Raw genomic sequence first — 11,314 nt, 5'->3', positions numbered from 1 at the left:
TTTTTTTTTTTTTTTTTTTGGTCAGAGAGAGAGCACACACAAGCATGGGGGGAGGCAGGCAGAGGGAGAAGCAGGCTCCCCGCTGAGCAAGGAGCCTGATGCAGGACTTGACTCAACTCGATCCCAGGACCCTGGTATCATGACCCGAGCCCAAGGCAGATGCTTAACTGAGCCACCCAGGCGTCCCTCAAACCCCTTTAATTCTGTGAGACTAAGTTCTATGATACCAAGGACTTTTTACCTATTTCTTCTTACTGATTTGTTCAACAAGTATTTATTGACCCCAGGCTATGTGCTATAGGAGACAAAGGCAGGCTGCCCCCAAATGTATCACTATGGCATACTGATTTTAAATAAAAGTTACTTAAAACACAGCTGAGACCTCCTCTGTGTCCCCATGAAAGCAGGAAATAAATTTCCCGTGTGAAAGGTACCCTCCCTGTACCAGGAGTTAAGGAGACAACCTTATCACCAGAGATAGGAAATTTAGAGCCCAGAAGACTATATACACACCCCGCGTTACTGTTTACAAATTTAGCACCCCAGCCCAAATTCTTTTAGAATTCCTTACTAATTGAACCTCCCAAAGTCAAGTTTTCTTTTTTCTTTTTTTTTTTTTTTTAAGATTTTATTTATTTATTTGACAGAGATAGAGACAGCCAGCGAGAGAGGGAACACAAGCAGGGGGAGTGGGAGAGGAAGAAGCAGGCTCATAGCGGAGGAGCCTGATGTGGGGCTCGATCCCATAACGCCGGGATCACGCCCTGAGCTGAAGGCAGACGCTTAACCGCTGTGCCATCCAGGTGCCCCCAAAGTCAAGTTTTCTTTGTCCTGTCAAATCCTCACAGATTTATTGTCTCTTTGTCTAAAAAGTATAAAAACCGCCTGCTTTGGTCATTCCTTTAGGTCTTAAGTTCATTACTGGGCTTCTGTCTGGTCTTTTCTCCTGTTAATCTGTCTCCAGTAAATTTAATTCTTCGTCCAACTGGAAGACCAGGAAGGGTACAGGAAGAATTTTTTCTCCCCTTCAGTGCCAAGCCCCTATTCTAGGTACTGAGGACACAGCAGGGAACAAGGTAAGATCTCTGCCTTTATAAGCCTACGTTACAGTAAAGGGAGATATCCCCTCACACCAGTTAGAATGGCTATTGTCAAAAAGACAAGAAATAACAAAGGTTGATGAGGATGTGGAGAAAAGGGAGCCCTCATACACTGTTGGTGGGAAAGTAAAGTGGTGCAGCCATTGTGGAAACAATATGAGGTTTCTCAAAAAACTAAAAATAGAAGTATACGATCCTGAAATTTCACTTCTGGGTATTTATCCAAAGGAGAAAAAAAAATATGTGCCCCCCATGTTCACTGCAGCATTATTTACAACGGCCAAGATAATGGAAACAACCTAAGTGTCCATGGATGGATGCATGGATAAAGAAATTGTGGCATATACATACAATGGAATATTCAGCTCTTTTTTTAAAAAATGAAATCCTGCCATTTGTGACAACATGGATGGAACTTGAGGGCATTATGCTAAAGCAAAGTAAGTCAGAGAAAGACAAATACTGTATGATCTCTCTTGGGTTGCCTGGCTGGCTCAGTTAAAGGAACCTGCAAAGCTTGATCTGGGGATGGTGAATTCCAGCCCCCGTTGGCTGTAGAGATTACTTAAACAACAACAACAACAACAACAACTATTTGGTCTCTCATATATGAACTCAAAAGAAAAAACCACATAGATGTAGAAAACAGATTGGGGGACAGGCATGGGTGAAGGAGGTCAAAAACTTAAAAAAGCCAACCACAGAGGTGGTCATATAGACACATATTCAGGAGATCTGATGAATCAGTATTTAACAGGAACAGTCAGCCATTGAAGTATGTTCCTCTTTAGCTCCAAGTAGTAAAACCCAAGATAACTGGGCAGGAAAGCAGGGCCAGGCTGACTTCAGAACTTCGGGGAGCAAAATACAGATTCCTAGTCCCTGGAGGTGGGACGTAGAAACGCATCCCCCCTCCCCAAAAAAAAAAAAGTCTCTGCTCTTACAAGCCTACCCTACAGTCAGGGGAAACAAATAGACAAGTAGCAAGGAAGAGTACGCGGTTCGTGGAGTGAACACAGGAACGGAAAAGTGAGAGGGACCGGAGGGGCACTCCCGGCCGTCAGGGCTTCTGGGGAGGGGCATCCCCGCGGCAAGACCCGGCCCAGCCCTGGGAAGCCCCGCGGCAAGACACTGAAGAGACTGGAAGAAGCGGGTCGTGTCCCGCACCGGCTGAGCGCCCCGTGCAGTCCCGGCCGCCCCCTCTCCCCTCAGAGCCGCGTCCCTCTGCTCACCGGTATCCCAGCTCCACGGCTCCACGCGCCGTCCCCGCCGAGTGTGCTTCCCAACCGCTCCGTCCCTCTGCTGCTCCCTAAATACCTCAGCGCCGCCCCGCCACTCACCGCCAGCCCCTCTCGCGCGGCTTTCCGACCGCGGGCGGCCGGCCCTGCCCCCCAGGCGCTCCGGAACCGTTAGCAAGCAACGGCCGGAAGTGCCGCGCAGTGTGGGAGCGCCGGGAAACGGGTCGGGTGTTCCCCGAGGCCAGAAACACTGGGGTTCCCGGCTGAAGGAGGCCGGTGCCCCCTCGTGCAAGGTGGGAGGCGGGCTTGGGGGACTCCCGGAGGAGCCGGGGGCTCTGTCGGGCGGCAGGGTACATTCCCGTAAAGTCCCGCGCCCGCGGGGCTGGGCCGGGATTCCACAGGACGCCCAGAGTGACTGTGGGGACAGGCCCCTGCGCCCCGCAACCTCTCATCTGGAAGAAAAGTGAGGGGGAGCAAAATATGCCGCCCCCAAATGTGCCTCTCTGATGTACGGACAGTTTAGGCGGATAACTTTTTTAAAACAAACAACCCTGTAAAAGTTACCGCTTTGTAAGAAACATTTACATTTGTAAGGAAAATCTCCATTTGTAAGGGTGACTTCCCAGGAAGAGGAGCGACTCCCAAACTTCCAGAAACTCCTTGTTACTGAGAGGGTAACAACAAAACTGCGTAACCACCTCATCGTTCTTCACCGTGCTTCACCTGGCTACCTCCCGCGTCTCCCCAGACCCAAAAATCTTCATTTGCTGATAGGTGGACTTTATATTTAAGGTGGTGGCTTGGGCCGTTTCAAGGAGTCACTCAGTTTTCCTGGATCTCCCCATGTGTACAGGAGGTACACCCGTCACTAAACGGTTTTTCTCCTCTTAGCCTGTCTTTTTATTGGGTGTTGGGGGATCCCAGCCAAAAACCGAGAAGGGTAGAGGGGCCGTTATTTTGGCTCCCCCATAAAAGTAAAGTGCAGGACTTGAGTATAAGAGACAAGCCATGAAGAACGGAGAAGGTTGTGGTCACTGAGCTTCATATCGGCGCTCATCTCAGCACTGTCACCAAACTTGGCACCCGGCACAGGGAGGCTCTTGAGAAGTAGTTACTTGGACGAATAAGGACAGATCTCAGTGGAAGGAATTCATAGAAAAGAAAGGGGAAGGTGAATCAGATTGACTAAAGTTCGCTAGTTGACAAAGTAAATCATTTTTCCCTGTGTGAAATGTATGACGCATCTGCATATTTTAAGGGCCACTACATACTAGAAGTGGGAGAGAGATCTCAGAATAAATATTGGACGAGGAAGCTTATATTCTATATAAAAAGCAAATGCAATAATAGCAGGTAATATAAGGTAGAATGCAACAAATAGATTGATAAAATCCTGAGAAGAGGGACACATTATTCGAATAACAGACCAGTATTTAAAATGATTAGGAAACAATGAGACAACTCCTTGACTTCAGAGTACTAGGGAAGTGTCACAGTGATTATGGGGCAGGGAGAGGGACATTCTAGAGGGCAGTAAACACAGGATTGCTAATGTTAGAAAGAAAGGAAAAAATCTGCATGTCTTTCAGTAGGGGAATAATTACATATGCCATATCATATTCTAAAATACCATTGGGGGGGTTCCTGGGTGGCCCAGTTGGTTAAGCGTTTGCCTTGGGCTCAGGTCATGATCCCGGGGTCCTGGGGGTCCTGGAATCGAGTCCCATGTCAGGCCCCCTTCTCCGATTCTCCCTCTCCCTCTGCTCCTCCCCCCTGCTCATGCTCTCTCACTCTCTCTCTCAAATAAATAATCTTTTTTAAAAAATAAAATACTATTCAACATTTAAAATGACAAACTATCATTGGAAAAAGCAGTGTCAGAACAATATGTATTCCATATTTCTTGGAAGAAAACTGTGTGTGTATGTGTGTGTGTGTGTGTGTGTGTTTGTGTATATGTATATATATGTGCTTATGAACCTAAAGGAAAAGCATGCACTCCGACCTGAACAGTAATTCCCTCGTGTTAAGAATTGTAAAAACTTTACAGTATTTGCAAGCTAACAATTTCACATGCCAGATTCATGGATCCTGGCAGAAGTCACTAGACTCCTGTGACAGAAACAAAAGATTTTATTTCATGACACAAGCATCAGGAGATTCACGTTTCCCTTTTGCTCAGCCCACAGGGGTGATGTGGAGGGGCCCAGGTGGATGCTGCTCACACATGGGGTTTGCATCCTAGCAGAGGAACCCCAAGCTTGGGAAAACCCAGTCTTTGCCCAGTCTTGTCCCAGAATGAGGCATTATCTTTATTATTCTGGTCGGGAAGTAGATCCAAAAGGAGTTACGTCTTTGAAAAGATAATCTGAAAGAAAATTTGTCAGGAGAAATCCTTGGAGAATTGTCTCCCGACCTTCTAGGTAATAGTGTTTAGAGGTAGAGATGTCAGCTTTTTTTTTTTTTAACTTCATATCCATGTAAATTCTAATTTTTATCATATTTTGTTGTTTTAATCTTTCAAAATATAATAAAAAACAAAAGACAAACAAAGAAATTTAAAGTTGTTTTAGTGAGAGATAAGGAGCCACTCATGGTCAGTGATTGGGGGAATGATAATGATACTTAAGGAGCATGAATCTAATAACCATATCTGCAACGGGCTAGAGGTATGAAGACTATCTCAGGGCTGCGGTCATGTAGGTATGAGATAACTGGAACTAAGAATGGTGATGATGGCAATGGAAAAGAGCAACCTTTCAAAGAAGAAATCTGAGGGCTCTGATGATTTCTACTTTACCTCCATATTTCATCCGGGTAAATCAAGGAAGCTTCTCAAGATGGCATACATTGGAAATTGGTGATACTGTTAATAAGATCCCATGGTGTTTGCATGCATAATTGAATTTAAGAAAAATAAAGAAAATTCCAGGTCCAGAAGGTTTCACTGGAGGGGTGCCTGGGTGGCACAGCGGTTGAGCGTCTGCCTTCAGCTCAGGGCGTGATCCCGGCGTTATGGGATCGAGCCCCACATCAGGCTCCTCTGCCATGAGCCTGCCTCTTCCTCTNTCCCCCTCCCCCTGCTTGTGTTCCCTCTCTCGCTGGCTGTCTCTATCTCTGTCAAATAAATAAATAAAATCTTAAAAAAAAAAAAAAAAGAAGAAGGTTTCACTGGAGAGTTCCACCAAACATCCAAAGAATAAATAATTCCTATCTTACAACAACCTTTCCAGAATGTGAAGATTAGGTTATACTCTACCCATTTTATAAGGCTAGCATATCTTTGATTCCAAAACCTGACTTGGACAGTCTCACTCATGAACAAAAGTTACAAAATCCAAAAATTAATATTAAATCCAATATATTGAATGGATAACATATGTTATGACCAAGCTGGGTTTATTCCAGGATTGCAAGGTTGACTTAACACTAGAGAAAATCAATGTAACTCACATTAACATGTTAAAGGAGAAAAACAATACAATATTCAATAGCTTTAGAAAAGGTGATAAAATTTTTTTTTTTTTTTTTTTTTTTTTTTTAAAATTTTTTTTTTTTTTTTTTTTTTTTTTTAAAGATTTTATTGATTTATTTGACAGAGATAGAGACAGTCAGTGAGAGAGGGAACACAAGCAGGGGGAGTGGGAGAGGAAGAAGCAGGCTCTCAGCAGAGGAGCCTGACGTGGGGCTCGATCCCGGAACGCCGGGATCACGCCCTGAGCCGAAGGCAGACGCTTAACCGCTGTGCCACCCAGGCGCCCCAGAAAAGGTGATAAAATTTAACATCCATTCATTATTTTCAAAATTAGCAAATTAAGTAATTGAAGGAGAGTTCTTAATCTGATAAGGAACATCTATAAAACCTACAACAGACATGATGTTACTTAACTGTACCTTCTTGTCTCCTTTTCTGTCCATTGCTGATGGGGTTCAGGGCAGGCCACCCCCAAATATGCCACTTTGGGCTATTGATTGTATGGAATTAAAGTTATTTAACAAACAGCCAGTACAAAAATGACATTCTGACCCTCCTTTGTTCCCCTGAAAGCAGAAAATAAATCTCCTGTGTGGAAGGTACCCTCCATGTACTAGCAGGTAAAGAGATGTCCCTATCACCAGAAATAGGAAATTCAGGGCTGAGAGACTGTATAAACAACCTTGTGACTTCTTTACCAAATTATTAATCCAAGCCCAAACTTTTTTGGCTTGTCAGTTCCACTCAAATTTATTATTTCTTTGTCTAAAACGTGTAAAAACTGCTTTGGTCACTTCTTTGAGCATCATATTTTTATGAACTCTTGTATGAACAACCCTAAATTTTTTTCCTCCAGTTAATCTGTCTTGTGTTGATTTAATTATTAAGCCAACCAATCTAGAAGGGAGAAAGTTTTTCCTCCCCTGCATTATTTACAATTAATCCACTTTTCTGTCCCCTGGGTTGTTTCTATGTGTGTTATACCTGCCCCTTCTCTTTCACTGTCTGCTCTTGATTTTTCTTAGGTGTCATCTGATGCTTGGTGTTGCTCGTGTCTAAGAATGGAGTTCTGTGCTGGTTAATGTAGGTAGCGTGAGTTTTCACGGCAGTTGTAGGAGGTAGCTTCTACAGCTGGTCTAACCCCAGTGGGAAGACCCAGTCCAGGCTGGACATAAGTAGCTATGGGGAGGCCTTCCTCCACGGTGAGTGAACAGGGAGCAGGCAGACAGGCTGCGAACCCACACAATTACCAAAACATGAACCTCTTTTTCCAGGGTGGAGAACTTCAATGTATTTCACTTCTAGACAGTGCTATCTTTATTTTTCCTCCTCCTTCATCCACTTAAAGGTCCAGGGTCATCTCAAATTTTGCTATGCTTCTTTCTTAGGCCTCAGTTTCTTAGTAAGAGCCTTTCCACTTGTGGGTACCAAGCCATAGATGGAAGACAAAGTCCCAGCTGCCAGCTAGTGGAGATCACCAACTGCCCCAAATGCAGTTCTTAAATGAATGGCCCACACTTTCCCGTTACAACTGTTGGTCCTGAGGTTTGAACTTCTCCAGTGATACTGAATGAGGAGGCAGGCGTGAGAATCCAGCCGCCTCTTAAGCCAGACATTAAAGAGAGTTACAAAAATGTGAAATAATTCCTCTTTTCACTAACTTTTTGTTTTGGAAGATATTGTTAAAATTAATAAGATGTATTACTTAAGGGGCACCTGGGTGGCTCAGTTGTTAAGCGTCTGCCTTCGGTTCAGGGCGTGATCCTGGCGTTCTGGGATAGAGCCCTGCATCAGGCTCCTCTGCTGAGAGCCTGCTTCCTCCTCTCCCACCCCCCTGCTGGGTTCCCTCTCTCCCTGACTGTCTCTCTCTCTGTATGAAATAAATAAATAAAATCTTAAAAAAAAAAAAAAAAGATGTATTACTTAAGTTAATATGTAATGGGAATGTTACTGTTATTTTAAAGAATAAATATTTTTAATTCCTCATTTTTAATTTAGATGATAGCAAATCTTGATGGATATGAGCCACATAAAATAAGCTCTTTGGGGTCCTCATTAATTTTTAAGAACATAAAAGGAATCATGAGACCTAAAAATTTTTTTTATTATGATATGCTAGTCACCATACAGTACATCATTAGTTTTCGATGTCATGTTCCACGATTCATTGTTTGTGTATAACACCCAGTGCTCCATGCAATATGTGCCCTCCTTAGTACCCATCACCGACCTATCCCAATCCCCCACCCCTCTCCCCTCTGAAGCCCTCAGTTTGTTTCCCAGAGTCCATAGTTTCTCGTGGTTCATTCTCCCCCTTCTGTTTACCCCACCCTTCATTCTTCCCTTCCTTCTCCTAATGTTCTCTATGCTATTCCTTATGTTCCACATGTAAGTGAAACTATGTGAAAATTGTCTTTCTCTACTTGACTTATTTCACTTAGCATCCAAAAAAATTTTTTAAGATTTTATTTTTAAGTAATCTCTACACCCATTGTGGGACTCGAACTCACAACCCCAAGATTAAGAGTTGCATGCTTGGGATGCCTGGGTGGTTCAGCTGGTTAAGTGTCTGCCTTCAGCTCAGGCTACGATCCCAGGACCCTGGGATTGAGTCCCACATTGGGCTCCTTGCTCAGCGGGGAGCCTGCTTCTCCCTCTCCCTCTGTGCTTTCCCTCTCTCTCTCTTAATCAAATAAATAAAATCCTAAAAAAAAAAAAAAAAAAAAAAAGGAGTTGCATGTTCCTCCAACTGAGCCAGCCAGGTGCCCTGACACCAAAATTTTTGAAAGCTACTGTGCGAATCCATATACTATATACGAAGTGATGCTTCTTAAACTAAAACGCAGAGCAACTGGGGAGAATCTGGAACACCTTTGAGGCACCAGGTGTGGAAAATATTTGGAGTGTTATTGTAACAGCATTCCAACTGATCTTCAGAGTTAACTTGCTTCAAGCTTATGTGCTCCTTGCTTGCTGACCTAAACCCCTTGATCTGTGCAGAAATACCTACTTTTCTTGGGATTTGCAGACCACTGGCCTTGAGGAGTGAAGGACCAGGCTTTCCCAGAAGATAAGGCCTGACTGCATTCGAAAATAGCTGTCACAGAGTCCAGCAAGTCTGTTGAGGGTCATGTCTACAGATGAGTAACAGCCTGGACACCTGCTTCTCCCGCATGTAGCCCCTCTCCTATCCCCGGCCTTCCCTTTACAGCCCTCCGGCTTCATCTCGACGGGGAAGATGATCTGTGAGACATTAGTCTGCCATCTTCCCAGGTGGCCAGCTTTTTTTCCCACTGTCACTTGTCTCTGAGTACTAATTTTCGAGAAGCAAGCATTTGAACCCAAGTCTGGAACTGGTTCTCTGTTCAGTGGTGTTATTAGAAACATGTGCCCTGCTTAAGCAAATAGGAAAAGTACAAGTAAGCAGAGTCTTTAACTTTTTTGTGCCTTGGTGGGGCTGCTGTTGTTGTTGGACCTAGCAACTCAGGAAGTTTATATGCCTTCTAATCCCTGGTGTGGCTAGTTTTAGTAGTGGTGTAAAAAATTAAATGCTATTTTCCCTAGTAGGAAGTCAATACATATTATAGAATATCTATACATGAAAAATCAAAAAATGGCAATGTTAGTACATTATAAATATGGAGGTTAATATGAAAAGTAAAAGGAATGAGTTAAAGTGACTATCTCTGGGGAGTAGATATTAGTAGGGAACAGAGGAGTGAGACCTGGTGTTTTTCATGCCATAAAACTGAGAGTACTATTTAATTTTATTAATTTTTTTTTCGGTAGGCTCTATGCCCAACATGGGGCTTGAACTCACCAACCTGAGATGAAGTCACATGCTCTACAGATTGACCCTGCTGGGCACCCCTAATTTTATTAGCTGTTTAAAATTTTATTTTTATTAGTAAAATGCACAAATCAGGCTTGCAGCTCAATTTTTACATATGTATGCAATCGTGTAACCCCAATGCAAGTTTTTTGTCTTTTGTCAGCAGAAGACAATTACTTTTACTTGTCCTGAACATATGCTCATATGAGTCTTTTACTCAACATAATTTTTTTTAAAGATTTCATCTATTCATTTGAGAGAGAGAGAGAGTGAGCATGAGTGGGAGGGAGAGGGAGAGGCAGACTCCCTGCTGAGCAGGGAGCCAGATGTGGGTAGGGCTGGAGGCAGGACCTGAGCCAAAGGCAGACTCTTAACTGACTGAGCCACCCAGGCTCCCCTAAACATAATATTTAAAAAAAAATTTTTTTAGTAATCTCTACACCCAACCTGGATCTCGAAATCACCACCCCAAGATCAAGAGTCACCTGCTCTCCTGAGCCAGCCAGGTGCCCCCAACATAATATTTTTAACATTCATTCACATTATTCATCTATTCACATCTATTCATCTCCTTTTTATCTCTGAGTAGTACACATTGTAAGAACATAACACTATTTGATTCTCTATTCTCCTATTGATGAACATTTGGGTTTTTCCATTTGGGCCTATTATGAATAAAGGTGCTGTGGACTTAACGCTTTCATATCTCTTAGGTAAATGTCTAGAAGTGAGATTGCTGGGTCATAATGCAAGCATTATTTAACTTCATTAAAAATTTCCAATTGTTCAGGGGCGCCTGGGTGGCGCAGTCGTCAAGCGTCTGCCTTCAGCTCAGGGCGTGATCCCAGCGTTCTGGGATCGAGTCCCACATCAGGCTCCTCTGCTGGGAGCCTGCTTCTTCCTCTCCCACTCCCCCTGCTTGTGTTCCCTCTCTCGCTGGCTGTCAAATAAATAAATAAAATCTAAAAAAAAAAATTTCCAGTTTCAAACTAGCATACCATTTTACATTCCCACTAGCAGTGAATAAGAGTTCCAGTTGCTTCATATACTCACCAACACTTGGTGCTGTTAGTCATTTTAATTTTAGCCATTCTAACAGATACATAGTTGTTTTAATGTTTTATTGTGATTTCAATGTTATATTTTCCTATATGATGTTGAGTACCTTTTCATGTGCTTATTGGCCATTCAGATATCTTCTTTTGTAAAGTGTGTGCTCAATCTTTTGCCTACTTATGTTTGTCTTACAATTGAGTTGTGTGTGTTCTTTACATATTCTGCATACCACTTATCAGAAATATGTATTCCAAATATTTTTCTGTCTGTAGCTTCTCTTTTCACTTTCTTAAAGGTGTTTGTTGAGAAGATTTAAATTTTGATGAAATCAAATTTAGCAATTTTATCTGTTATCCTTAGTGCCTTTTAAGAAATCCTTCCTTAGGTCATGACACTATTTTACTTCTAAACTACCTATGTGTACAACTTTGATTTAAAAAACATATATATGTATATTAAATATATATATATATATATATATATATTTAATGTAAAAAAAGAAACTGAGGGCAGATTTCTAGTCTGTTGCCAGCTACCCCAGTTACCATCCCATCTGGGAGGGAAGAGCTATAAAACAAGGAGCAAAAATAAGCGTTTTGAAGGAGTCTAGAAA

This window comes from Ailuropoda melanoleuca, chromosome 5 (assembly GCF_002007445.2).
Source record: "Ailuropoda melanoleuca isolate Jingjing chromosome 5, ASM200744v2, whole genome shotgun sequence".
Classification (NCBI taxonomy): Eukaryota; Metazoa; Chordata; class Mammalia; order Carnivora; family Ursidae; genus Ailuropoda; species Ailuropoda melanoleuca.
Note: the sequence above shows the minus strand (reverse complement) of the source record.